Below are 26,018 nucleotides of genomic sequence, written 5' to 3'. Positions count from 1 at the left end.
AGTAAGAGATGTGAGACTCTTCACTTGAAGGCTTAGAGGTCATTGCAGGGTTATTAATTGACCTAATTTCAAAGTTGTTGTGTCTCAGGGGAATAGGGAGGCCCAGGAGAGGGAGAGAGATGGGGGAATAGCTGGTTAGTAGAGCAGTCAGAACACACACATTTATTGATTAAGCTCACCATTTTATATGTACATGGTTTGTGGTGCCCCAAAACAACTACAATAATTACATCAAAGATCACTGATCACAGATCACCATAACAAATCGAATAATAATGACAAAGTTGGAAATATTACCAGAATTACCAAAATATGGTACAGAGACACAAAGTGAGCAAATGCTGTTGGAAAAATGGCGTCAGAAGACTTGCTTGATACAGGGTTGCCCCAGACCTTTGATTTGTAAAAAAAATGCAATGTCTGCAAAACGCAATAAAGCAAAACACAATCCAATGAGGTATTCCTGTAGAGCCCTTATAAAAGAGACCCTAGAGACCTCTCTCACCCGTTCTGTTCTGCCATATGAGGACACAGTAAGAAGAAGCCTGCCTATAACCAGGAAGTGGGTTCTCACCAGACACCCAATCTGCTGGCACCTTGGTCTCAGACTTCCCAGCCTCCAGAACTCTGAGAAATAAATGTTTCTTGTTTAAGCCATCCAGCCTATGGTATTTTTGTTACAGCAGCCCTAACAGATTAAGACATGTACATTGAACAAAATAGTTTTATACCAAATCAGTTAAACTTTAAGCATGCTGAAAATTTTTTGAGACCTAGGAGTGTTTGTTTGGGTTAGTTTCAAAGTGCAGGGGGACATACTGGATTTTGTGTAATTTCCAGTGACATAGTGCAAAGATGAGGTCCCACACACCTTTAGGGTTGCAATAATATAAAAAGCCTCAGGAGCACTCCAGCCAACACAATTCCTCAGAAACAGCCAAGCACACCAGTGTCTGGGGCTGTAGGACACTGGAAAGAAAGGATCCAGGGTAAACATGACTTCCAAGCTGACCATAGCTCTCTTGCTTTCTTGGCAGTTCCATGCTTTCTGTAGCACTGTGTGAAGGTAGGCACAACCTTCTGATCACTAGAGCTTTCTTTTGTATAACTATGATCCTCAGAAAGCTAGGGGCTTTAAATCTGATCAAAACTGCTTTAAGAACAAAGTTTTATTTTTATTCAAACAAACAAAAAAAATTCATTTAACGTTGACAGGGCTGCAAAATGACTTCCATGGACCCTAGACAATTTACCTTTGTGGGGTTCTCCTATCATAATGATATCAATATTAAAAATAGTTTTTGATATAACTTTAAATACTTCACCTTTTTTTCTGCTTCAGGGAAAATTTAGTAGATTTTTGTGGGTCCAAAAAATTTCACCTTTTTCTGTTGTGAGAAAAAAATAACACTTTTTTTGACTCTAAATCTTTGTTTCTTTTTTGATTTTAAAAGAAATCAAAATATTTTCAAAGGCCCCTAAAATTATTGTGGGCCCTAGGCACTGTGTCTACTATGCTTAATGTACAAGTCAGCTCTGATTGAATTAGATTTTGAAATATTTAGGCTGTATCTCTATTTTTCTAAGGAAGGTGTAATATTTGAATTGATATAAGCATTTGGTTGCTAAAAATATATTTATATGTCTGAATACTATTTGAATTTTATAGACCTATGTATCACTATATATACCTAAATCCATTTATAATTTATATTATATTCCACTGGGAGCCACAGTTGATAAATATTGTCCATTAACATCAAACCAGGTAACCCATATATTTTTACTTAGCATTCTGTTAACAAAGGTTCAGACAACTATCATTTCCTATCTGTTTTGAAGACCCCATGATGGATCCTAGACCCTTCTGAGATCCTGCTCTACAACAAATGATATCTTGTCTTTTTTTAAAAAAATTAGTTAATTAATTAATTAATTTATTTATTTATTTTTGGCTGCATTGGGTTTTCGTTTATGTGCGAGGGCTTTTTCTAGTTGCGGCAAGCGGGGGCCACACTTCATCACGGTGCGCGGGCCTCTCACTATCGCGGCCTCTCGTGGAGAAGCACAGGCTCCATACGCGCAGGCTCAGTAGTTGTGGCTCACGGGCCCAGTTGCTCCGTGGCATGTGGGATCTTCCCAGACCAGGGCTTGAATCCGTGTCCCCTGCATTGGCAGGCGGATTCTCAACCACTGCGCCACCAGGGAAGGCCAATATCTTGTTTTTAACGTGTGGTTTCTGCACTTGAATTTTTTCTTTTATTAGCATTAAAGAATTTTTCTTAAACGTAACACATCTCTGTGAAATAGTATATATTTCTATTAATTCTTTGTAAAGGTGATTTCTTTGTTGATGAGATCATAGCTGACCTCCTGTAAATACCATTATGGTGTCACAGAGGATTCTGCAAAATCAAGTAGAAGAAAAATTGTCATATGGAGGTTCAACATTAATTTTGAAAACTACAAATAAGAATCTTCATATAGAAAGTTATTCAAAGTAGTCAGTGAAAATCATTTTTTAAAAAAGGAAATGGATGTCAAGGCCTGGCCAAAAAGTAATCTTTTATTTGTAGCAATCTGTTTCTTAAAATTAAGACTTTTTTTGTGGACCTCCAAATCATCATATTAGAGTTTAAAGAGTATGTAGCAGAGTTATGACTTTTAATGAAACCGGTACCTGTTCCCTTATTGTTTTCACTGCTTCCATTGTGTCAAGTATGAGTGCAGTGTTTCAATGCCAGTGGGTGATGACACATTCCACTCCTTTCTATCCAAAATGTATCAGAGAATGAAGAATGATTCAGAATAGATCACGCTATAAAAGTTGAGAAATCATGTATTTAAAAGTGCTGAGTTATTTTGCATCTGCAAATGTAGAATATCTAGGTGCTAGGTGTTCAGCGGTCAACAAAAACGAGAAATATCTCTGTCTTGATGAAAATGTGGTACTGATGTCTGTTTAGTTTTGGTTCCAGTGTTGCCTTACTTCTGAATCCTAGAGCAGTAGTTTCATTTATTTGATATAAGCAGGTTCCAAAACACAGCCTGGGGAGCGGGTTAACCTCCATCCTGTAGAGTTAAAGTAATTGGAGAAGCAGGACAAAATTTCTGAAATAATTATTAAGTTTGAATTGGGAATTAGTGTGATCAAAGCAACTCTAGGTTGCATGCTGGCTAACCCTAGAAATCTGACTCCAGGTAATCTGGGAATTCCTTTCCCTGTGACTGCTCGGTCCAATGGCCTTTGGCAATGTTAAGTGAAGTGCTGCCGTGGCTTCCAGAAAATTGTAAAGAAATCCTGTTGGCACCATTTCAGTTCACCGCTGAACTCAAAGGACTGTGATTTCAATAACAAAGGAATATCTAAAACAGGTAAATAATTCATCCTCCAAATCTTTTTTTTTAAGCTAATTCACAAAGACCTGTATCTCTGCCTAGACCTTCAGCAAAAGTGGGTGCAGACAGTTATACAGATAGTTTTGAGGAGGTGAGCTGATTTTTCTCAATTAAAATTCTTTATCATGCAACTAATAAGGAAAATTCAGAAAACTCAGCTCCTCAATTACCTGATGGAATCTTACTAACTCTAACCCCCCTTTTTTGCTGCTGCTTAAAAGTTTTCTTTCATATATTTGCCTCTTCAATAATAGAAAAAAAATAGCAGCAGTAGCAATTTTGCTTTTTTAATAACTGAAAATGTAGAGCAAATCAGTAAACCTAAAACTATTAATTTCTCAAAATAAAGAAAACAGCACAACAAAAAATTCCTTTGCCCGTTTTTTAAAAATTAATTAATTTATATATTTTTGGCTGTGTTGGGTCTTCTTCCTCTAGTTACAGGGAGCGGGGGCTACTCTTCATTGCAGTGCGCAAGCTTCTCATTGCGGTGGCTTCTCTGTTGTGGAGCGTGGGCTCTAGGTGCACGGGCTTCAGTAGTTGTGGCACGCAGACTCAGTAGTTGTGGCGCACAGGCTTAGTTGCCCTGAGGCATGTGGGATCTTCCCGGACCAGGGCTCGAACTCGTGTCCCCTGCATTGGCAGAAGGATTCTTAACCACTGCGCCACCAGGGAAGTCCAAGTTCCTTTACTCTTAATTCATTGTTTGCTATTGATAGCTTTGAGGAATGAGAAAAAAAATGATAAAAAAAATTAAAGGATAATTCTTCCATGGTTTCCAAAAATTTCTCAGTGAATATGCTCATGAAATTCAAGTAAATAAAATCAGAGCTCTAGCCAATTCTGTTCTATCCCCACCCATATCACCCTATCCTCACTACTTCAGTACTCACTGTATTTAGTCTTTCAGGGTTTTCTCTGGCCACTGGAGTCCACTATAACAGCAGAACCAAAGGCTGGAAATACTGGGAAATTAATGCCCCTGGAAGCAGCCTTTAACTAATGGCTCACTAGAGTAGTGTGTAAATAGCCCAGCTCCCTCACCCCTCAGGTGGGATAACTCTGAAACATGCTGTATGTGGTTTCCAGTGAAGTTCCAATTAACACATAGCAGTAACTGACACTTTATTGGTTGCCTTCTCTTTCCTTTGCTATTATCCCCCTCACCCACCGCTCTTGTTTACTGGGATCACTTCCAAAATAAACTATTGACACTTGAATCCATACCTGAGTGACAGCTTTTAGGGATAACCAGACTGAGACAGTAGCTTTGAAGGCTGTGCTGGGCTGGAAACCAACCACTGTGTTTAGTTTCTCCTGAATTTCTAAAGTGGGATAAAAATATGCCACTTTGTATCACACAAGAGAATTGTGAGGACATGTAAAAATTCTTTAAGTTTTTAAATAGTCATATAAAATATTATTTTCAAATGTAACTTAGTTCGAATATAATATAACATATGTACTTAGATTGTAGGGTTCAGGCTCTGGACGCGCAGGCTCAGCGGCCATGGCTCACGGGCCCAGCCACTCCGAGGCATGTGGGATCTTCCCGGACCGGGGCACGAACCCGTGTCCCCCGCATCGGCAGGCGGACTCTCAACCACTGCGCCACCAGGGAAGCCCCGGTCAAAATTATTTATTCTCTACCATAGGTTGTCATTATTTTATTCAGATAAATGTCATTTGTCAACATCAAGTTTTATTTTTTAAACTTTTAAAAACATATTTATTCATATGTTCCCAAAGACAGATTCTTTTTCTCCTACCATTTTGGTAGTTTGGAAATATATATGTTTGCTCCATTCTCTCTACTTCCTTCTTCCCTTTCTTCCTCTCTCCTTTCTTTCCTTCTTTTCCTCCTTTCCTTCATCCCTCCCTTCCCTCCTTGTAGATGTAAACTTTTCTTGAAAGCTTTTTCTTTTATGAATCACATTTTGACTTAGAAAATTTAAAATCTTCTATGGAAACTGTTACACCTTTATTTTCAAAATACAGAACTAATTCCGGAGAGGGTTTATATACTTGAGCCTCTTAGTTTGGGAATTTTCTCTCAAGTCCTCATAATGGGTTATTAGCAAAAGTCCTCACAGTTTAGATACTTGTTCTCAAGGCTGACTTCAGACTATCTATCAACCAGTGGCTATGCCTAGCAAGGCTAGCCCTCCTAGGCTCCCAGTGGAAGGGGAGAGGAAACACAATTGATGTTGAGATTATCAGTCAGTTAAGGAAATGAAATTTACACATATGAAGCAAAATCCTCTGATTATATGATCCTGAGGGTAAATTTACTAGCTTTTATTGTGTATCTAAATTGTGCCATACAGTTTACATCTTATTAACTGTTCACAACAGTGCCATGAAGTAGATGGTATCCCCATTTTATCAATGAGAAAATTGAGGCTCAAAGAGGTTAAATAACTTGTAGAGTTAATCGGAGTAGTAACAGGATAGTAAAGCCAGGCAGATGCTCAAATGAAAGATAACCTGGTTAGATCTAGTCAGGATGTTTAGTTCTAGCTATTATGCTCTGTTATCATGCTACCTTCAGGACACCCAGACTAAATTATGTTGTACAGATCATAAGGCATAATGTAGATATTATAAGGTTTGGACTAGCCAGGATATTGATTGTGTTAGAAGTTCTGATTATCTTGGATCCATAGCACTTGAAGAATTTGTTTTCCCATTTGCTGCTTCCTGCTGTTGTTTGTTTCAAGACAGCTTTGTGAGATTACATCTATAGTTAACTGAGGTTTAAAAATATGACCATGTGGTTACTTCCACTAACAATTTGGCTTCAAACAGATGGCTTCTTCTTCCTTAGATCCAATTTCTCTTCATTTTGAATCTACAGTCTATCCAAAGCTATACGTGCTGTCCAGTTGGGGCAGATTATTAGCCTTAGGAGAGGGTCTGATGATTATCCACTTTCTCCCAGATAAGAGACTGGCCTGACAAGTGAGTTGACAGTAGACAATAGGATGAATATCTATGTTAGTAACCATTTTCAGAAACCAAAATGCTTTTCTTCCTAAATGCTTTACATATCCTAATGAGAAATGAACTTTTTCAAGGGTTATAAGAGTGGATATAGTCACTCTTATAAGGAAATAAGGCATAGAATTATGGGCTTGAAACATAACTCTATAGACTTCTGTTTCTATCAAATGGAACAAGTAGCTAGATTGACTCCTGAAGATAACTTTCAAAGCTATATTAAATATTATCTTAAACTATCTTTGAATCCATCAATAAACTGTTAAAAACATAAGGAAAACTTAAGCAAGGGAATGAGTAGAAGTTGGAATGCTTTCTGTGTGTTATATACTTCTGTCTAATTATCATTATTCTATATCTTTTTTTTGCGGTACGCGGGCCTCTCACTGCTGTGGCCTCTCCCGCTGCGGAGCACAGGCTCCGGACGCGCAGGCCCAGCGGCCATGGCTCACGGGCCCAGCTGCTCCGCGGCATGCGGGATCCCCCCAGACCCGGGCACGAACCCGCGTCCCCTGCATCGGCAGGCGGACTCTCAACCACCGCGCCACCAGGGAAGCCCCCATTATTCTATATCTTATCTGCATATTTGCAGTCCTCATAACAACCCAAAGTAGGTAGTATCATTTCTAAATTTAACAGATGAAGGGACCGAGGCACAGAGAGGTTAAGCGATATGCTAATGGTTATATAGCTAGAGGGTTCAAAGCTGGATGAAAATTTAAGTATTCTTATATATCTACAGACATACAGATATATAGAACTACATGTATATCAAGGCATATTAGAGTTGATGGGAGTAGTTTGGTGCAATAGTTAGGAGAAAGACTGGAAACTGTGAATAAAGGTAAAGCAGATTGAAAAGTATTCCTGTTAAGACTTAGTTCAGTCAGAGATACTTTGGGTACATCTGAAATGTGTCTCCAACAGGTTCATTTAAAACGCGATGAAAATTTCATTTTTCCACAATGTGTTTTCAGCTTATTCGGTTAATTAATGATAACAAAGCAAGAAGAAAAAGACAATCTACTACCAAATGTGGGAGAACAAATATTGGCAATTCACAGGGAAGTAAAACTTAATGTAAGCCAATATGCATGTGAGAAAATGTTAATGCTCATTGCCCATCAGGGAAATGCAAATTAAACCACAACGAAGTACTAAAAAATAATATATCGAATAACTCTGAGCATTAGTATACGGAGAAATGGGAACTCATACTTCGCCCAAAGGGGAATGTAACTTTATATAACCACTTTGGAGATGATGAAGTAGCTTTCTAAATTACTTTCTATCTGCAACAGAGCATCTGGATATATAGACAGGATATAGCTGATGGAGAGTGAGGTGTACTGGGTTTCAGGGGAACTGTCCAAGGCGGTAAGAAGGAGGATCATCGGAACTAATCTGTAAGTAAGCGCCTATGAATACCTACTTTCAAAGCACTTTTTAAAAGGTTGTATTATCCTGAGGCTAGAAGCTAGAACTGGCAATTGGGAGTGTGATAATGTCCCTGGTAGAAGTTTTGAGGTCTCCAAAACAAGATATACTTTGGAGAAGATAAAATTCCTTGAATAAACTGTAGGATTAAAGAAAGAGATAGACCTGGTTACTCTGGTCATATAGATCTAAAATTTATAGTAGGAAGAAGGGGCATTGACAAGACTATTTTTATTCTCTTTAAAGTCCAGGTATATTAGTGCCACAGCATGCCAATGAAATTTAATTACCTCATAGAATATAGAGATGGGGAAAAAAATAAAGCATACACCTTTCCTCTCCTGGGCATCATTATAGAAAACCCCATGAGTTGGATCTAAATAGCTTTTATTTAAGAGAAGCTCAAGTAATTGGGAAATAGAAGGATAAACTAGAGGGGAAGATTTGTGCTAGGGTTGAGGTATATTCTCTAGATGGAAAGAATACTGGATATATATATATAAGGGAAACAAGAAACGGTAACTTTGAGTAACTGAAGGCTATTAAACAATCTTGGAGAATTATTTTTGGTAGAGACCAGTGGTCTAAGAACATCTATTAATGAACAGTTGACCAATATAATTATTATGGTATCTCATCATGAGAATACCTTTCAAGTTGTCATAGTGCAAAAGGATCCTGGGGAAAATGTGGCTGACTGTGGGTTTCCAAACTTCTATTGGTCAACTAAGGCTGGCTGACAAATACTTAGTTTCCATACCCTGTTATGAACTGTTCAGCTTGTTGTGAAGCCAGGGTTTCATAGTTAGATTATGAGATGATAATACCACTTACCAAAAGCTGTTAAAAATAAGAAAGAAACCACTTTTTCCCTTTCAAAAAGATTTTTATGAATTTTAATAGATGCTTCTGGGCTTATCTGAGAAGTCCCAGTAGGATTCAGTACCTAAAGAGAAGATGGTGAAGATGGTCTGTGTTGAAACTCACCTGGAAGAGCTAGCTTAACTGGCATTGGGTGGTAGCAGAGGCAGCTGATGCCTTTCTTTTCAGATGCAGCACCAGAAACAAACACTTTCATGAAAGCAATCACTTTTTAGGAGTCCAGGGGTCAATGATGCAATCTGTGGTGTCCCTGTCCAATAAGGAAGAGTTGTATTGCCTTTGTCAGCCTCATTCTGTTGTGAAATTCAGGTGAATTTTTTTCCAGCTGTGGGTCCTCTGGGCCAGACTTTCTGTCACCTGAGGAAATTCTCTGAGCTAATCAATCTCTCTCTCTCTCTTTCTCCAGCTTTGATGAGGGATACTTTTCCTACAAAAACTGCACATATTTAAAACATATAATTTGATGATCCTTGATATACATATATGTCTACGAAACCATCACCAGATTGTTGCATTACCAGAAACCATTCATCTTGGTAATTAATATATCCATTACCCTCAAAAGTTTCATCACCCTCCTGCCACTTGTAATCTCTCCCTCCAACCCTACCTCTCAAGTCCCCGGGAAAACACTGGTCTGCTCAGAGACTCCCAAGAAGAGTGGTCCTAGGGATTAAGGTGAAGCTGCAAGCCTTTATCTGTTCTAGCTCAAAAGTCATTTCGTATCACTTGTACCACATCCTATTTGTTAAGCAAGTCACTAACATCAACTCAGTTTCAGAGGAGGGTTATTAGATTCTACCTTTCAATGGAAGGAGTAGCAAAAAATTCTCAGCCATCTTTAAATTATCACAATAGGATTGAAAACCACTGTTAATAGCCTAGCCTTCTAATTTTATAGATAGAGATACTGAAGCATGGAGTTTTGATGTGACATCAATTTTGAGTAAACACAATTAACTCTAAAACTCTAATTTTGAGTGAACACAATTAACTCTAAAACTCCAAATGTGATTCTCAGGACTGAAAACTTTATGTAAAAACTTTGTTAGATACCTGCCACATTGCTTTTGGCCTCTCAATAAAAAATACCTTTAGCTGTCTGCTTACAGCTTCTCAGGAGAGAGCCTTCCAATTCCTGTCTGCGTCTCATGTGGGCTAGAAAAAAGAAAAACCTGAATCTTCAAGGTGCATGAAAAACATTCACAGACCCCATTTTTTTTTTTAAAAAAAGAGGGTGTGATCATTGCAAATACTCTGCATTATGTGGTTTCTGCCATCTTTCAATCTCACAATTTCATATTGCAAAACTGTTCAGGATATTACCAAGAAAGAAGAGCTGCACTTGAAAACATCTGAAAAAGATTTAGATCATTAGAGAAAGTATGATCACAGACTGACTTTTCAGGAAGCAGATTCTGATGAAAAAGTTTTGGAGAGCTATTGAACAGCAAAGTGCATACAGTTAACACTACCGTAAGGTACACTTAAACGTGGTTAAGGTAGTAAATTTGATGTCATGTGCTTTTTATCCCAATAAAAAAAACCAGGAGGCAAATTCTGAGATGATTTTGGAATTCAAGACATTTATTAAGGATCAAAACCTAAGAAAAGAAGTGTGAGGAAGCGGAATTGGGCAGAGGAGAACAGTCGAATTGCTTTGCAGACCTTACATAGACTTAGACAACCCAGCAGGGCAAGCCCCAGAGCAAATATTGTCATCCCACCTAGAACTGAAATGACCCACCTTTGCACTCTCACTGAGCTACTGGATGCAGGCTGCTCCAGGAAGGCCACGACCTTGGTCAAAGCAGCTCCCTGCAGCAGAAACAGCAAGTTCTTTTATGAAGGGGCATCTGAGCAGTGAAACTCCATGTCTACTGCCATCACTGGAGACAGGAAATTCAGACAACATAGGGGGGAATTAATAATTCTACTTTTGAAGATGTTGTCTGCAATTCCTGAAGAAAAAATATAGGACACATGATTCAATGACAATTCCAGTACACTGAAAATAGAATTCAAGAGTATTTAGTACTAATTTTAACTAGAAAATATGTGCTCCTTTGTTTCACACACACACACACACACACACATAGACACACAAATCATCTTTTAGCATGACAGAAAGGTCAAAAATAGGATCATAGGGGTATAAGGATAGGGCATGTAATTATTTATGCTTTTTAATTTCTATTCTGTTGAGTTTATTCATAATATTATCAGTTCTTTGGTTTTCTTCCAGGATTTTTGCGTTTTTCTGTTATTTTGTGCATTTATAAACACAGAGCCTGTAATCCAAAATATGCTAATTAAATGCAATTTGAAGCTTTAAAATGTTACTAAAGGGTAATATGTTGATTTACTTCTTAATATTTTTATGTCATTTTTGCACTTTCATATAGAACAACTTTTTTCCCACATCTTCAGCCAGAGTATTTTGAGGCTTCCTAAGATCTCTCTTGCTCTCTGCAATAACTTACACAAATTATTTATTCTCTCTAAACCTCATTTGCATCAGCTGTAAAATGGAGATATGATGGCACTTACTTCATAGGATTGTTGTGAGCATGAAATGATATAATATATGTAGGTGGCTTATGGCAGTGGCTGGCACATAGAAACAAGTCAATATGTGTAACTGACTATAGCATAACACTGGTAATCATCCTTTCATTAGTAAAAATCAGCCATTACCACTGGTAATCATCCTTTCATTAGTAAAAATCAGCCATTACCATATGAAACCCTTTTGTAAAATATATTTCTTGAAAGGTAACAATTTAGTAATTGAAACCAAAATTCCGATCCCAGGGTTCAGTCTCAGGACTTTTCTAAATCTGTCACAAGGTGGCCCCAAATCCATATCCTTCATGGCTCTGCATTCATGGAAAATGAATCAAACAGCAAGAAGATATTGCAGCAAAAATCCATGGTAATTATAATCCAAAGTGTAGGTGGTCCACCTAATAATCAATTGTCCATTGTCTGGAAGAAGATAGAAAAGCAAGCCTTATATGTTTGAAATGGGCAAGAAGGTTGTTAAATGTGTCTAGATGATTTTTTTCAAGGTTAGTCTCAATTAAAGTGGTTACTATATCATCCTTGACATTGAACACTTCAAGTAGTATATGGCCTAGTATCCTTGGTTAAGAAAAATCTCTAATCTTTACCTTTTTCCTCTTTTATAAATTGGTTAGTTAGCAATTATTTATTTTTTGGTTTTTATCTGAACACTTGTAAAGCAGTTTCAGAACCATTTCCTCTTTATTTTCTTCTACCTGAAACAGAGAGAAAAACTATAAATTATAAATCATATAAGATCCTGTCAGGAAAGCCTCAGATTAAACGTTTTATAAGATCCTGACTAATTCATTACTTCTTCCTCTTATTTCCAAATCTTTGAAGTCTCAAAACCTTCCTTCCAGACAGTGAAAAATGCTTTCCAGGCTAGGTAATGTAATTCTAGAAGAAATGCTTGGCAATTGATCGCAACTGGTAGATAATACTTGAATAAATGGTAAAAGAATTAATACTGAGCATTTAAGAACTACCATATTGTAGCATAGTGGTTACGAGTCTTAGCATAAGAGTCAGAAGTTTGGTATTCCAGTTTAACTTAATAGTGGAGTAGCTTGGATAAGTCACTTCAAGATTATCAAACTTTCTTCATGCAGGTTTTTGTGAGAATTGAATGTGTGTGTAAATTGCTGAATATTCTGCTTGGAACACAGTAAGAACATAATAGTACCTTTTATTACCATCACTGCTTTCACTCATGATACCATGGGGTAAAAGAAAGAATTAATTTAATCTTCAATGGAAAGATCCAAACACATCCCTGCTGACATTTTTCAACTGATTCTGAATTGAGCTTCAAAACCCAGCTCTAACTGACACACCATCTTCCATGTTGGTTGGTTTGTTTTTGCAGAGCAAGAAGGGGTCAGCAGTATGGACAGCCCAGCATTGCTTGGAAGAGTGCAGCATGGAATTTAGTAAGGTGGTCTGAGTATACACTTTAGCCAAAAATACAGAAAATTATATTTTTTGAGTGAGCTCATAGACTTTTCAAGGTAACTGAGAGAGACCTGACTTGATGTGCACACTCTACTACATATTTGATTTTTATCTCAGGAAAAGAAGCAGAAATAAGATAAAATTGTTGAACTTAGTAATCTACAGACGTCTTTCCTGCATCTGTCTTTGTAAGTAAGAAGGTAATTTAGACAGTCTAATTGTAGTGTAGATAAATTACAATTCATAATCAAATGTGACTCACTGTATGCCCAGGATTTCCAACTAAATGTTTTGTGTGAATTGTTAAAATTCTATTTCTACTTGCCTTATGGCAAGGGCTTGCAGGTAGCCATCAATACCAACACCTTAGACAGCATTTGTAACACTAGATGGAGGACACACGTTTGATATTCTCCCTACACTTTAGAGAAAGCTGTTCAGTGCTTGTTTCCCAAGATAAATGTGTTAAGACATGGCCACTTTCATCAAGAATGTACCTGTAATAGATAACTAATAAGATCCTGCTGTATAGCACAGGGAACTCTACTTCACTGTACAGTAGAAACTAACACAACATTGTAAAACAACTATACCCCAATAAAAGAAAAAAGAAAAAAATGCAAATTCATTCTTCATTGTGCATTGTATTAAATTAAAAGCAAATCAAGAAAAAAAATGTACTCCTAAAACATTCAAGATGGTTCAAACGCAATATTCATACATAACCTTTTGAAATTTAGCAAAAATTAAATTACACTTGTAAAGACCAATTTTAAAATTGGAACAAAGATTAGCATAACTAGCTATATAAATTATACACACACACCAGGCGCTCTGTTGCATATTTCATCCATTTTTAACAACAATTTTATAAGTATTATCCCCATTTGTTCTGAACCATCAATTTCTTCTGTGCATTTCTTAATGTATTGCATGATAATTACAAAAGATTAATATTTGGGGATATGTATCCTAATGTTTTTAATATACTGGTAATTAAGGATGGGAGACGGATATGCTTAAACACTCGTGTGTGTGTGTGTGTCGTAATATAGAGAGTTTTACTTTTACAGCTGCATGTGGGATCTTCCCGCACCGGGGCATGAACCCGCGTCCCCTACATCGGCAGGCGGACTCTCAACCACTGCGCCACCAGGGAAGCCCCCTACAGCTCTTTTTAATTAACCTCTTTCTCTCTTTTTCCAGGTGGGGACCAAACTCGACGGGGAAAACTGGGATGAGTTGATAGGGAGGAGTTTTGTCGCCTTCGCACTAACCTGGACGTATTGTGAGTTCACTAGGCAAAATTACCAAGGCATGATTGTTAAACAGTTTTTCTTTTTGTCACCTTCCTACCTTCATTCCCAAGCCTTTTTGCTTCCTCCTTGTCGTTGTATCTTGGAACCTAGAACTTTGTCAGAGCTCTCCGGCAAACCAGAGCCTGCTCTCCAGAGCCTCTGCCTCTCCTTCCGAATAAAGATGACCCCTGCCACCACCCCTCCGCATTTCCACCCCCGCCTCAGTGTTGCAGATAAAATAAGTCACTGATCTTGTTATAGTGCTTGATGCTAAGATAACTGAACGGGCCATAGCTTTTATCAACGAACTTTAAAGAGAATCTGCAGAACTAAAAGCCATCTCTAATAGAAAAATACATGAGGGTTAATTTTCATTGCAGACTACCTCTTTTTAAAAATTTTTTTTTAAATTTTTGGCTGTGGCGGGTCTTCATTGCTGCGCACGGTCTTTCTCTAGTAGCGGCGAGCGGGGGCTACTCTTAACTGTGGTGTGCCGGCTTCTCATTACGGTGGCTTTTCTTGTTGCAGAGCACGGGCTCTAGCATGAGCTTCAGTAGTTGTAGCACGTGGGCCCACCACCCCTCCGCATTTCCACCCCCGCCTCAGTGTTGCAGATAAAATAAGTCACTGATCTTGTTATAGTGCTTGATGCTAAGATAACTGAACGGGCCATAGCTTTTATCAACGAACTTTAAAGAGAATCTGCAGAACTAAAAGCCATCTCTAATAGAAAAATACATGAGGGTTAATTTTCATTGCAGACTACCTCTTTTTTTAAATTTTTTTTTTTATTTTTGGCTGTGGCGGGTCTTCATTGCTGCGCACGGTCTTTCTCTAGTAGCGGCGAGCGGGGGCTACTCTTAACTGTGGTGTGCCGGCTTCTCATTACGGTGGCTTTTCTTGTTGCAGAGCACGGGCTCTAGCATGAGCTTCAGTAGTTGTAGCACGTGGGCTCAGTTGTTGTGGCGCACAGGCTTAGCTGCTCCACGGCATGTGGGATCTTCCCCGACCAAGGCTCGAACCCGTGTCCCCTGCATTGGCAGGCAGATTCTTAACCACTGTGCCACCAGGGAAGTCCCTGCAGACTACCTCTTAAGAACAACTTAACAATGCACAAACAGAAGCTGCCTCCCACCCCACACACACACTCCCATGCTGAAAGTAAAATGACAGGAAAGGAACTTTTCCAACACGTACAATCCTTTGCTTCCACACGTCTCCTCTCTTGCCAACTCTATATTTTCATACGCAGAGCTTTAGTGCTGGAGAGGTTTATATGTATGTTCTAACAGTGCACTCTTAAATGCCATGCTTCATTTCCTGGAAATGTCCTGTAGATTGATGCATTGTTTTATCCAAAGGAATGCATCCTTGCTGTTAGAAAGCAATCTGGTATTGATTTGGTCAGGATGAGGTTCAGAAAGCGATGTAAAGAACTAACATGCTTTTCAGTATTTTAAATGATTTTGTTTCTCTCAGTTATAAATAATTTAATCTCCCTGCATCAGAATTCAACTGTTAAATAGCAGGATGAAAGATCACTCTTACTTCTTTTGTAGTCAAAGTATATTTCCAACCACATCAAGATAAAACAACTAATAGAAACACTTTAGATTTTAAACACAAGAAAGTGCAGTGGAATTAGGGCCATTTCTAATTTAAGCTTCTAAGAGGCTCCTAGAACTATTATTAATTCTGTTTCTTTTAGCCTGAGATACAGGTAAGAGCTGGGTAGCTCCATTACAGATGGAAAAACTGCCCAGAGAGGGTAGGAGGTTTCTCAACATAATAAGTAGAATCCTAAAAAGGAATCAAGGGCCTCTGACTAAACAGTCCAGTGTTTTCTAAAGGCAGACCACACTTAGATGTTTAGATTCATTGCCAAATACCTACAAACACAACTAACCACAGGGACTGTGAGATCAGGCCACTTGGGAAAAATACATAAGAACTGTAACCTCTTGAGCAAGTGTAAAACATACCCCAGAAGTATGGTGGTGTCTCAGCTTTGTTCACTGTAACATAAAATTAGGGGAGGTGAGGGACAGAACATCGGGGACTGCACTATCACTATCCTGTGACCAAACTAGGATCAGTGTCTGGGGGTCACTGGGTATTTACAAAAAGAGAAGACAACATAGGATCAAAGAAAGGCAAACCAAAGAACTTTAATGTGGATAACTGGATAATGGAAAGCTAAATATTTTTACAATCCATAGAACTCCCAGAAAGAGATGTATTTTTGTAGACAAAAGAGTTTTTTTGTGTCTCTCTCTTTTTTTAAAAAAAAAAGAAAAAGAAGGATTGCCGGGCTTCCCTGGTGGCGCAGTGGTTGAGAGTCCGCCTGCCGATGCAGGGGACGCGGTTCGTGCCCCGGTCTGGGAAGATCCCACATGCCGCGGCGCGGCTGGGCCCATGAGCCATGGCCGCTGAGCCTGCACGTCCGGAGCCTGTGCTCCGCAACGGGAGAGGCCACAACAGTGAGACGCCCGCGTACCGCAAAAAAAAAGAATTGCCATAATTTTTGCTTTCCTAAAATCAGAATCTGAGACGAGGCCTTGGATGCTGGTAGTTCATCTGTGAAGGAATCCAGGACACCAGAATAAGGAAGTAGAGAAATGGAACAGGGAACGGTGGAAAGCCAGCGTAAGTAAGTATGTCTCACTGAATTGCTGCTATGGGAAACAGGGAGGGTCTCCATTCCCCTGGAACTTCCAGGAAGTAGACAGAATGCCTACTAGAATAGTCTCCCTTAAAGGCGTGGAGTCTGGCGTATATAACATCAGTTCTCCTGAGCCAGTGGTTGAGGATGGCCCTCAGGGGCATTAACTCCTACCCCCTACTTGTAGCTCTTCTTGCGCACTAGTCAGGCACACTCCCACTACCTTGGGGAAAGCTGTGAAAGCAGAATGCAGAAAGATGCCTGTTCTTGAGGTGGGAAGCTACCAGTGCAAGGTGCAGCTGAGATTACTGTATAGAACTCTTCCCCACTGTTGTGACTGAAATCAGAAAAACTTTGAGGGGTATGTGATGTGGAAAACAATAAATGCATGTTGAAGGCTGCCTCTTGTACTACTCAGACGCACTGGAGCTCCAAACTGAGTTCACTTGGTCAACTGAGTCTTATTGGAATAAGCTGCTCTCCCCATGACTGCCCCTGGTCCTAGGCAATTATTGATATTAGTCATCTCCTTCCTTCACATTCATTCTAGATTTTCATTATCCTTGGTCTGAAATTGAGCTGATTTCATTTGCTTACCTGGTGGAGGAAACTAGACCTTCATCCCTGAGGGGTTTGAGCTTTTGGCTGTCTTTGCCTTATCTGGCCAGTTTTTGAAATTGCCCATTTCCCATTTTCCCATGGCACAGAGACACCACAAGTCTCCATAAGTGTCCGAACTCCTCATGATAATCAGGGTCAATTATTTCAGTCAGGAAGGTAACCCCTTTATTTATCTGCTGGTCCACAAGCCCAAAGTGACCAGGCAGCAGTTGTAGTTTTAGATTCAGTGGAACACAATTTTTGTGCCTTGGTACCAACGTTTTGCTCCTTGGAACCAGAATCTTTGAGTTGTCAGAGTTTAGCATCATGAGTTCTGGAAGCACAAAACCTGCAAGTGGGTAGCTGAGCATGGTGGTTAGAGAGATCGTTACTACTGCTACCCTTTGTTTCCCAGATCTGCATATATATTCTAGCACCATTTATAATGGCCACTATTTGATCCTTTTCTGAACGTTCTGAGTTGCTTCTGTCCCACAATGTCTTTGCAGAAATGTTTATTTCCTGTTTTGGACCCCATATTATTAAACCATGATAATTCTTATACTAGAGTTACACATTTATTTTTAAAAAAAATCAAACTTCAATTATTGAGTTGTCTTTATTCCATATCCTTTGAAGGTTTTGCTGTCCTTCAATATGCTCTGCAAAATATTGCACAATGCCTATTATCTTGGAAAACAGTTGTGATTTTGCATCTCTTTCTCTAACACAAACTCTCTATGTTCTCTTTGGGGAAGGAGGCCTCTGCCACAGGGAGAATTCTCAGCATTGTGTGACAGTGTAGGAATGCCAGCAGTTAAGTGTCAGTTCCTATTTGGAGTACAAGCTGGAAGCACATCTTCATTTCACAGTGTCACATTCTTTCTGTGGGTTACCATTAAACACCCCCTCAAGCATTAGTTAGGGTTACTATTTGATCTCTTTCATATCTCAAAAAACTTGGGCTACACTAGTGCAGATTCTATGCATTTATATTCCTCAGAAACTGTTATCACTTTACTGACAGCAGATAAAAACATGTAATTATTATTTGACAGTATTTCTTATCTTATAAAAACATGTATGGGACTGACTATTTATAAATTTATAGACAGCACATTTAAGCTTAGTTTAAAGCCACAATATGAAGAAGTTTTTGTATTTTATTACAAAGAACAAAGTGATTGATATTGTGGGAAAGCAATGGGAAGGGAGAAAGTAGAGACAGAATTGAAGGTATGTGCCCCTCGGCAGCTCTCCACCTAAGATGTTTTGTTCCTTTTGAGGAGCCCCTGGAATAATGGGGGAAAGAGGTTGTAAACAAGATCAGGAGAATGGGACTGAGATTGACTTGATCTCAGAGAAACGTCTGGCTATTTGAGCGGCTATTTTAATTTGTTATTATCTGTTTTATCAGAACATCACTAGATTTTCACTATGAACAAGCCAAAGCTCATTATCCTACTTCTCTCTGAACATTTTTTCTATTTTGCAAATTTCTACTGTCAATAGCCAGGTTCAAAGCATTGAATATTGCAGTAGCTCTATAGGTCACCATGTTTGTCCAACAGAAAGAACTTCCATGTGATTGTACACCTTTCATCATCAAATTCAAAATAAGGGCTACCTCTGGAGGTGCAATCAGGGAGAGTCCACAGGGGCTTCAACTACAGTAGTAATTTTTTAGTTCCCAAAGGGGAACAACTATTTACTAGATTATTTTTACACTGTTCTTAATTTCCAAAATATTTTACAATAACAATTTTTAAGCTACTCAATTAAAAAAAAGGATTATATACTTCTTCATGGTTATTTACCTGTCAATACTGATAATGTCTTATTAGCTCTACATCCACCTATAAATGGTAATCAGTGAAACGATACAATAGTTCTTGCAGAGATTTCATGCAAGTTCTTTTGTTCATTTACTTAACAGGAAAGAATAACTACATGATCGAGAACAGGTGATGAATATTCTTCCAAAAGAAGCCTTTGCAGAATATATGACCTCTCTTTAAGCTTCTGCCTGGCTAAGACACTACACCATATTTTTCTTCACAGAATAGATGTACACATCTCCCTTCCAGAGTAGGTCATTAACCTACCTTTGGCTTACCCTCGGTATTTTACTTTTTTCTTCTCCTTATTTACTAGTAGTTGGATTTGTATTTTTAGATTGCCAGAAAACTGGTGTTTATATTCCATATGATATTGTCTTTATTAATATACTTATAAACTTAACAGTCAACTTGACTTGCCTCCAGTCATGTCCTATAAATCATAATCCTTTGCTCAAATGTGTAGGACTGTCTAATTCCATTATCTCTGAGCATTCACTTTAGAAAGTGAAACTGATGCTCTATAATGTGTAATATTCCTTCCTACCTACTTAGCTTCTTCTTTTGAAGTTCTCAGGTGGGTGATGCATTAATTTTGGAGCATTCTAACATAAACTGTGTAACAGATATGTTATATAATATCACTCCCAGCATTCTCAATCTTTCTATTATAGTGTTGAAATCAATATTTGACTAACATTTATTTAAAAGTTATGTAAGGCCCTTAAAACAGTTAAAGAGATAAAAACATTAACAGTTACTGCAAATAGCAATCAAAATTGCTCTCTAAAAAAGGTTGCATGATTATTTCCAAGGAGATGTTTATTGGTAACCATTAGTAGGTAGTTGCATCTTTAAATAAGTGTCATCTTGTATTACTGGAGAGTAAAGGAAATTATGGGCTTTTCAAACTACTCCATGTCCCTGTAGGAATATAAAAACACATTCCTAAACAACCATAGCATTTCCATAAGCCAATAAAATGATGACTCAGAAGGTGAAATACTCTAGACCACAAACCACTTACATATGAATATTTTAAAATCATGTAAAAGTCCTATTTTATTTTATTTTTTTTGTAGTATGCGGGCCTCCCTCTGTTGTGGCCTCTCCCGTTGCGGAGCACAGGCTCCGGACGCGCAGGCTCAGCAGCCATGGCTCACGGGCCCAGCCGCTCCGCGGCACGTGGGATCCTCCCAGACCGGGGCGCGAACCCGGTTCCCCTGCATCGGCAGGCGGACGCGCAACCACTGCGCCACCAGGGAAGCCCTAAAAGTCCTCTTTTAAAAGCATTCATATAATCAAGAAAATAAATGTATTGTGCAAAAGTCATTTAACCCCTGACTCTTCCCTGAAATGTCTGAAGGCAATTCATTGATTTCATGAAATACTGTTCTAGAGGAGATTTTTAGATTTCAGACAGATTTATTATAATGACTTTAAACATTCTTTGGGGTTCACTTTCTTTGATGTCTTAATGCAGAAAAGAATTATATATAAGGACTTTTTGCTAGTATGCATTCTGTTACATTGCTTGCAGTTCTCTGATGAGCAAATCCTAGTGTATCTCACTTCAGCCATGTTAGTGGCCACTTAACAAGTCTCTGAAGATTGTGGCCTGGTCCCCGGTTATTTCTATGGTCTAATATCTGGTCCAAATTTTTATACATTTGATTCTGTTAATTCCATGGACAGAGGACTTGAGTGAAGAGCAACACCAGATGAAAAGAATGGACTATGTTGTGGTTGATTCAGTGGACTCAGCAGAAGGTGATGAAGACACTGAAATGGCAGCAGAGATCCTAAAACAGCAATCTACAGCACTCCATGTAACTATCTCTACTGAGTTGTTACTACTCAATACAAACTGATGAATGATCTTGGTAATTACTATAAAACTGTGATCTTCAAGTATGAAAATATGTATTGTGGATGACAAAGATACACTTAGTTCATTCTTTTGTAGCCACTGAAATCTTAAATAAAATTAATTTCTGCACTGAACACGGTACTGATTTTCATCCACGGAGGCAGATAGATTCACTTTAGAATATACATATTCTATGTTTTCTATAAACCAGGCAAAAACTGGGAATACAAAGATCTGGTTTTTGTCCTTGAAGAGTTCACAGTCTAGAGCGAGAGACACACTTTATAAGACAAATACTAATAGAGTTGCATGGAGCTCCAAATCATATTTCATACTTCAAACTACATTTTATACTTAGTAACCTCAGTATCTAAAACAGAGAAAAGTTAATATTGTGTAAATTAATTTTGGGTAAAATAATATTATCCAACTCTAAAGGCTGTTGTGAGGATTAACTGTGTTATTATAGGTAAAGTGCTCAAAATAGTGCTTGGCACCTGTTAAATATTGGCAATTATTTGCACTTGTTGTCATTATGGAAACTCCACATTTCCTTTTGTTCTTCAGTTCCTGTACAGTAGTAGCTACCATTTAATGCTTGCCTACTATATACCACATATCTTACCCCAAGTAATATTTTGTTAATCCTTTCAATAACTCTCTGAATTAACTGCTATAGCTTCTCATTTATAAATGGAAATTCAACATTCAGAAATTAAATAATTTTCCCAATTTCAGCTCTAGTAAGTCCAGAGCTAAAATTCAGTCTATAATTTTCTACTAAACCACACAGCCCCATGGATAGAGATCGTTAATGAAGAATTGGTATTAAACTGCTTAGTTCTCTGAGAGATTGGCTCTTTCAATCCACCCTTTGTTCCCTTTTGGAGCAAAGACAGACACTGAGAGAACTATTATAACTTATAGGGAACTGGAAAAATATACAAAGTCAATCCAATGCATTTTTTCTAACGTTTCCTCCCTTTTTACAGCTGGCCTGTAGAGAAGATGGAGTTTGTGGTCCTTGATGAGGGGAGAAAAAAGTATTTGAGCATTATACTTCCCACATTCAATGGTTTGTAGAAAAATCTATATTTCTAGGTCTATCATGTCATATTCATACAACATTATTAATAATCTCAAATCATCCCAAAGCAGTGAGCAATCAGGAGAGAACTGGACGAATATGATCCATGAGGAACGGGGATGAATGAAGCTATAGTGAAAAGGCATGCTTTGCTTTAGCAGGACCTACACCTATGGCCCTGACCAGCCTACTCTTTGCCTGGTTCCTCCTTATGTCCTTCTCAAAGTAAACTAAGTAAGCAAGGTAACTAAGTGTGCTTAAATTGGGTTTTTAACAGTGCTCACTGTCTTATTGAATGGGCATCTTGATTATTTTCTTTGTTTTAAAACTTAAATATGTTGTGTGTGCGTATGGACATACTCTTTTTTTTAAATAAATGGTTAAAATTTATTAGATGGTTAACTATGTGCCTGGACTGTTCTATGCACTTTACACTATTTCATTTAATCCTTAAAACAATGCTATGAGTTAGGTATTATTATTAACCCATTTTCACAGATGAGGAAACTGAGACCCAAGATAACAAGGCTGGTAGAATATATGAGATCATAAAGCTGGTAAAAATGAGAAGCCAGACAGCCAAATGCAGACCTTGAGTTTGTATGTGTTATGTTAGACTGCTTTCCATGTTCCTTAGAAAATTTGGAAAATAATTGAGAAATAAATGTCACTCATAATTGCATTTCCAAAAGATAGCCATTAGCTATATTTTTACAGTTTTGTGCACATAAAAATATTATGCTAAACGTTTCATATTTTCACTTGACATATCATAATGCACAATTTAAGATATTTTAAATTGTTTGAACATTATGACTTTTTTATTTTCCACGGTATATCATCATTTATTTAACAATTTCCATGTTTTTAAAAATTTATGTGGCTCATTTTAAATCATAAAAGTATTACATTGCCATCTTTGTGTTTAAAGTTTTTTATGTAATTATTTAAGATTATCTTTTAGGATACATTCCTAGAAGTCTAATTCCTATTCCAAACACACCATTTTATTTTAATGCTCCAGATTTCTTTTGAATAAAAATTTATTTAGAACTTCCCATGAGACTTTCTGTCTATTCTTTCTGTTGACCCCTTATTTGCCCCTTTGTAATGGCTTCAACTCCCAAAGAATTCCGAATTTCCAATCATTTAGAGTTAGAGGACAAGTTAATTTTTAAATGGAGGTCACTATTTACTTTAGCTAATATTAGTATAACAAGTTAGTGTTTTCAATTCTCCCACTGTGCTTTCTCCCAAGTCATTTTGCTCCTTTAATGCAGGCTTTAGATTCCTGAGTGCTTCTGGATCGAGTTCTGTCAGTGCTGCCACTTACCCCGGAAAGTCTGGCTCTTCTTGAATACTTTCCAGTCTCCCTCTTCCAGGCTTTCACATCCTGCCTGTCTCACAATATTATTGAAATGTGACTTCAACCTCCAGGTTCAAGCTAGATCTACTGCTTTCCTAACTTCTTTGGTGGCTGAAGGCCTGCTATTTTTTGGGGAGTGGGGGTTCTGGGCAAACAGACCTTGCATCTGAGGATACCTGCTTGTCCTCCCAAGTCCCCTGACTTCCGCTGGAGGTTGGGCTCTATGGCCAGGTTTTTACTTGGAGTTGTTGTGGAACATAACATGTCTAGGAGGGAGGGAAAGGAAAACATCTTTCAACTGACAATATGTCTCATAAACATGACCTGAGAATAATTCAAAATCCTGGAGATAAGTGGGACTGTAATTATTCTCAACACCATAACTCAACACTTAAAAAATTCACCATGAAGAGAGAAGCTTTTCAATTGCACACTTAGTGCTAAATCCACATTGCAAACAAAAGGTAGAATAACACAAATTAGTTAGCGGGCAAATAAATTTCAACCTTTAATGAAAGGACTGGGAAGAGCTTTGCAATGAGTTGCAGAGATGATGGCCATGGGAGCCTGCAGAAGATCGTTAGCGACCAATTGTACTGTCCATGACAGCTTTCTGTTTAGATGAGATATTAGTACCAGCCTTATAGAATTAGAGATCAGGAGTAGAATCCTGTGAATCAAGCTGAGGACTAGGAGATAAGAACCAGAAAACCTGTGGTCTAATCCTAGCCTTGACAGGGACTTTATATATTTGGACAAGTTACTTTAACTTTTGTTTCTTTTTTTTTTTTCTTTTTTTTTTTTTTGCGGTTCGCGGGCCTCTCACTGCCGTGGCCTCTCCCGTTGCGGAGCACAGGCTCCAGACACGTAGGCTCAGCGGCCATGGCTCACGGGCCCAGCCGCTCCGCGGCATGTGGGATCCTCCCGGACCGGGGCACGAACCCGCGTCCCCCGCATCGGCAGGAGGGCTCTCAACCACCGCGCCACCAGGGAAGCCCCTAACTTTTGTTTCTTAATAGCAAGTGCTAACTATGAGGGAACTTACATTGCAATAACAAATACTAACTACAAGAAAAATTACAAAGCAATGCATTCAGGTAAAATTCTTTATCTGAAGAAGATGTGGGAATAGAAGTCACTGTTCACCTTGCAGTCCATATCATCTTTTAAGTGTGTGTGTGTTTTAGTATTAATATTTACAAATTTTTATGAAATAATGGAAAAATAGTTGCTATATTCCAGCATATAACAGTTGAAATCATTCTAAAATGTTGGCCAACTGGTGGAGGCATTTACAGAGATCAAAGCCTCATAAAGATATTAATTGGCCAGATTGCATCTTTTAGATTATTCATTCCCCAAAAGAAGGAAAATACAGACTCATTTTGTTAATCACATGTTGACAGATCTTTGGAACCATAGGAAAGGGAATAGTCAGTCTTAATTCAAAACACTTTTAAACATTTATCTCTAATCCTGAGTGACATTTCTTAACAAAGAAAGTATACTGGCTGAGGCACAAGTGGTCAGGGAACACAGCAGAGAAGTAATGGGATATTCTAGGGACAGACAGCCAAGAGCTTAGAAGATTTACAAATTCACTGAAACAAATATGGCTTGATTGTCTATAACTAAAAACTTGAACTTAGATAAGAAAAACTAGAAAATAAAATGGAATAAACTGTAGAATGTGTTTTAAAGCCAAACAGGCTAAGTAAAATATAAACCCCATTTTGTAATGAGATTTGATAGCAGGAAGTTCCTTGGAAACTACTGCATTATACAACTTGCCAAAGAAGCATGTTATTATTGATAGAGGGGATCTGTTCACTTCTAGCATGGTAATTAATTATTTATTCTAATGTGAGAGAGAAAAATAGACCTATGTTAATAGATTTCCAGGGATCTAGTAAATCAGTACTTGAAAAATTATATGGAAAAGGAAATCTACATCTTTTTGCTTGGCAGAAAAACAAGGTAGTAAAATATTAGGTGGCAGGCCCAGATTTGCATTTTCTGTCATCAGTTTAAAATTTATAAGTGGGTTATATTCTAAAATTTTTAATCCAAGTTAGTTGGTTAGTATTTGAAACGTTTTTCCTCTAGAAATAATATTCTGGATGATGGATTACTTCACAGAATTACCCTGGTCCTGACACACCCTCAACACACACACACACACACACACACACACACACACACACACACACACACTTCTATCAATTTCATTTTACTCATTTGAAAATGGAAATAATAACTTCCTCATAGGGTGGTTTGTTGTCAGCCTTAAGTAAGGTAAGGTAAGCTAAAATTCTTTTTACATTGCAATATCCTACAAAATATTAATTATTAATGTACTCTAGTACTATATGGTTTAGCTTCTTTTTGGGTTAAATCACCCTTTGTAGACAAGGTCAGTAACTAAAGCTATTTATAATGTTTCTATAGAGGAAAGTGCATTGTGTGTCAAGAAGAGGCTGCAGCAGATCAAGAAATATGGAGTCCCTAGCTGTGGTGCTGCCAGCCAGCCATCTGGCCAACAGAAATATTTCTTCACTG

At 38.1% G+C, this 26,018-nt stretch overlaps 1 long non-coding RNA gene across 4 annotated transcripts in view; it reads left to right on the top strand.

Annotated features, from left to right (window-relative positions):
• The window catches only part of LOC102981096 (uncharacterized), a 56,587-nt gene extending 33,616 nt beyond the window's left edge, over nucleotides 1–22,971 (top strand). For 2 of the 4 annotated variants that reach the window (XR_008617806.1, XR_008617808.1), the window contains exons 2-4: nucleotides 13,945–14,026; nucleotides 16,579–16,686; nucleotides 19,235–22,971. This is a non-coding gene — a long non-coding RNA (uncharacterized lncRNA). The remainder of the gene's footprint in view (nucleotides 1–13,944; nucleotides 14,027–16,578; nucleotides 16,687–19,234) is intronic. The other 2 variants (XR_449146.3, XR_008617807.1) reach the window with 2 other exon arrangements.
• The last annotated feature ends 3,047 nt before the right edge of the window (nucleotides 22,972–26,018 follow it).

The sequence above is a fragment of the Physeter macrocephalus genome, chromosome 7 (genome assembly GCF_002837175.3).
Source record: "Physeter macrocephalus isolate SW-GA chromosome 7, ASM283717v5, whole genome shotgun sequence".
Lineage (NCBI taxonomy): Eukaryota > Metazoa > Chordata > Mammalia > Artiodactyla > Physeteridae > Physeter > Physeter macrocephalus.
This window is presented reverse-complemented; position numbering and strand designations above follow the sequence as displayed.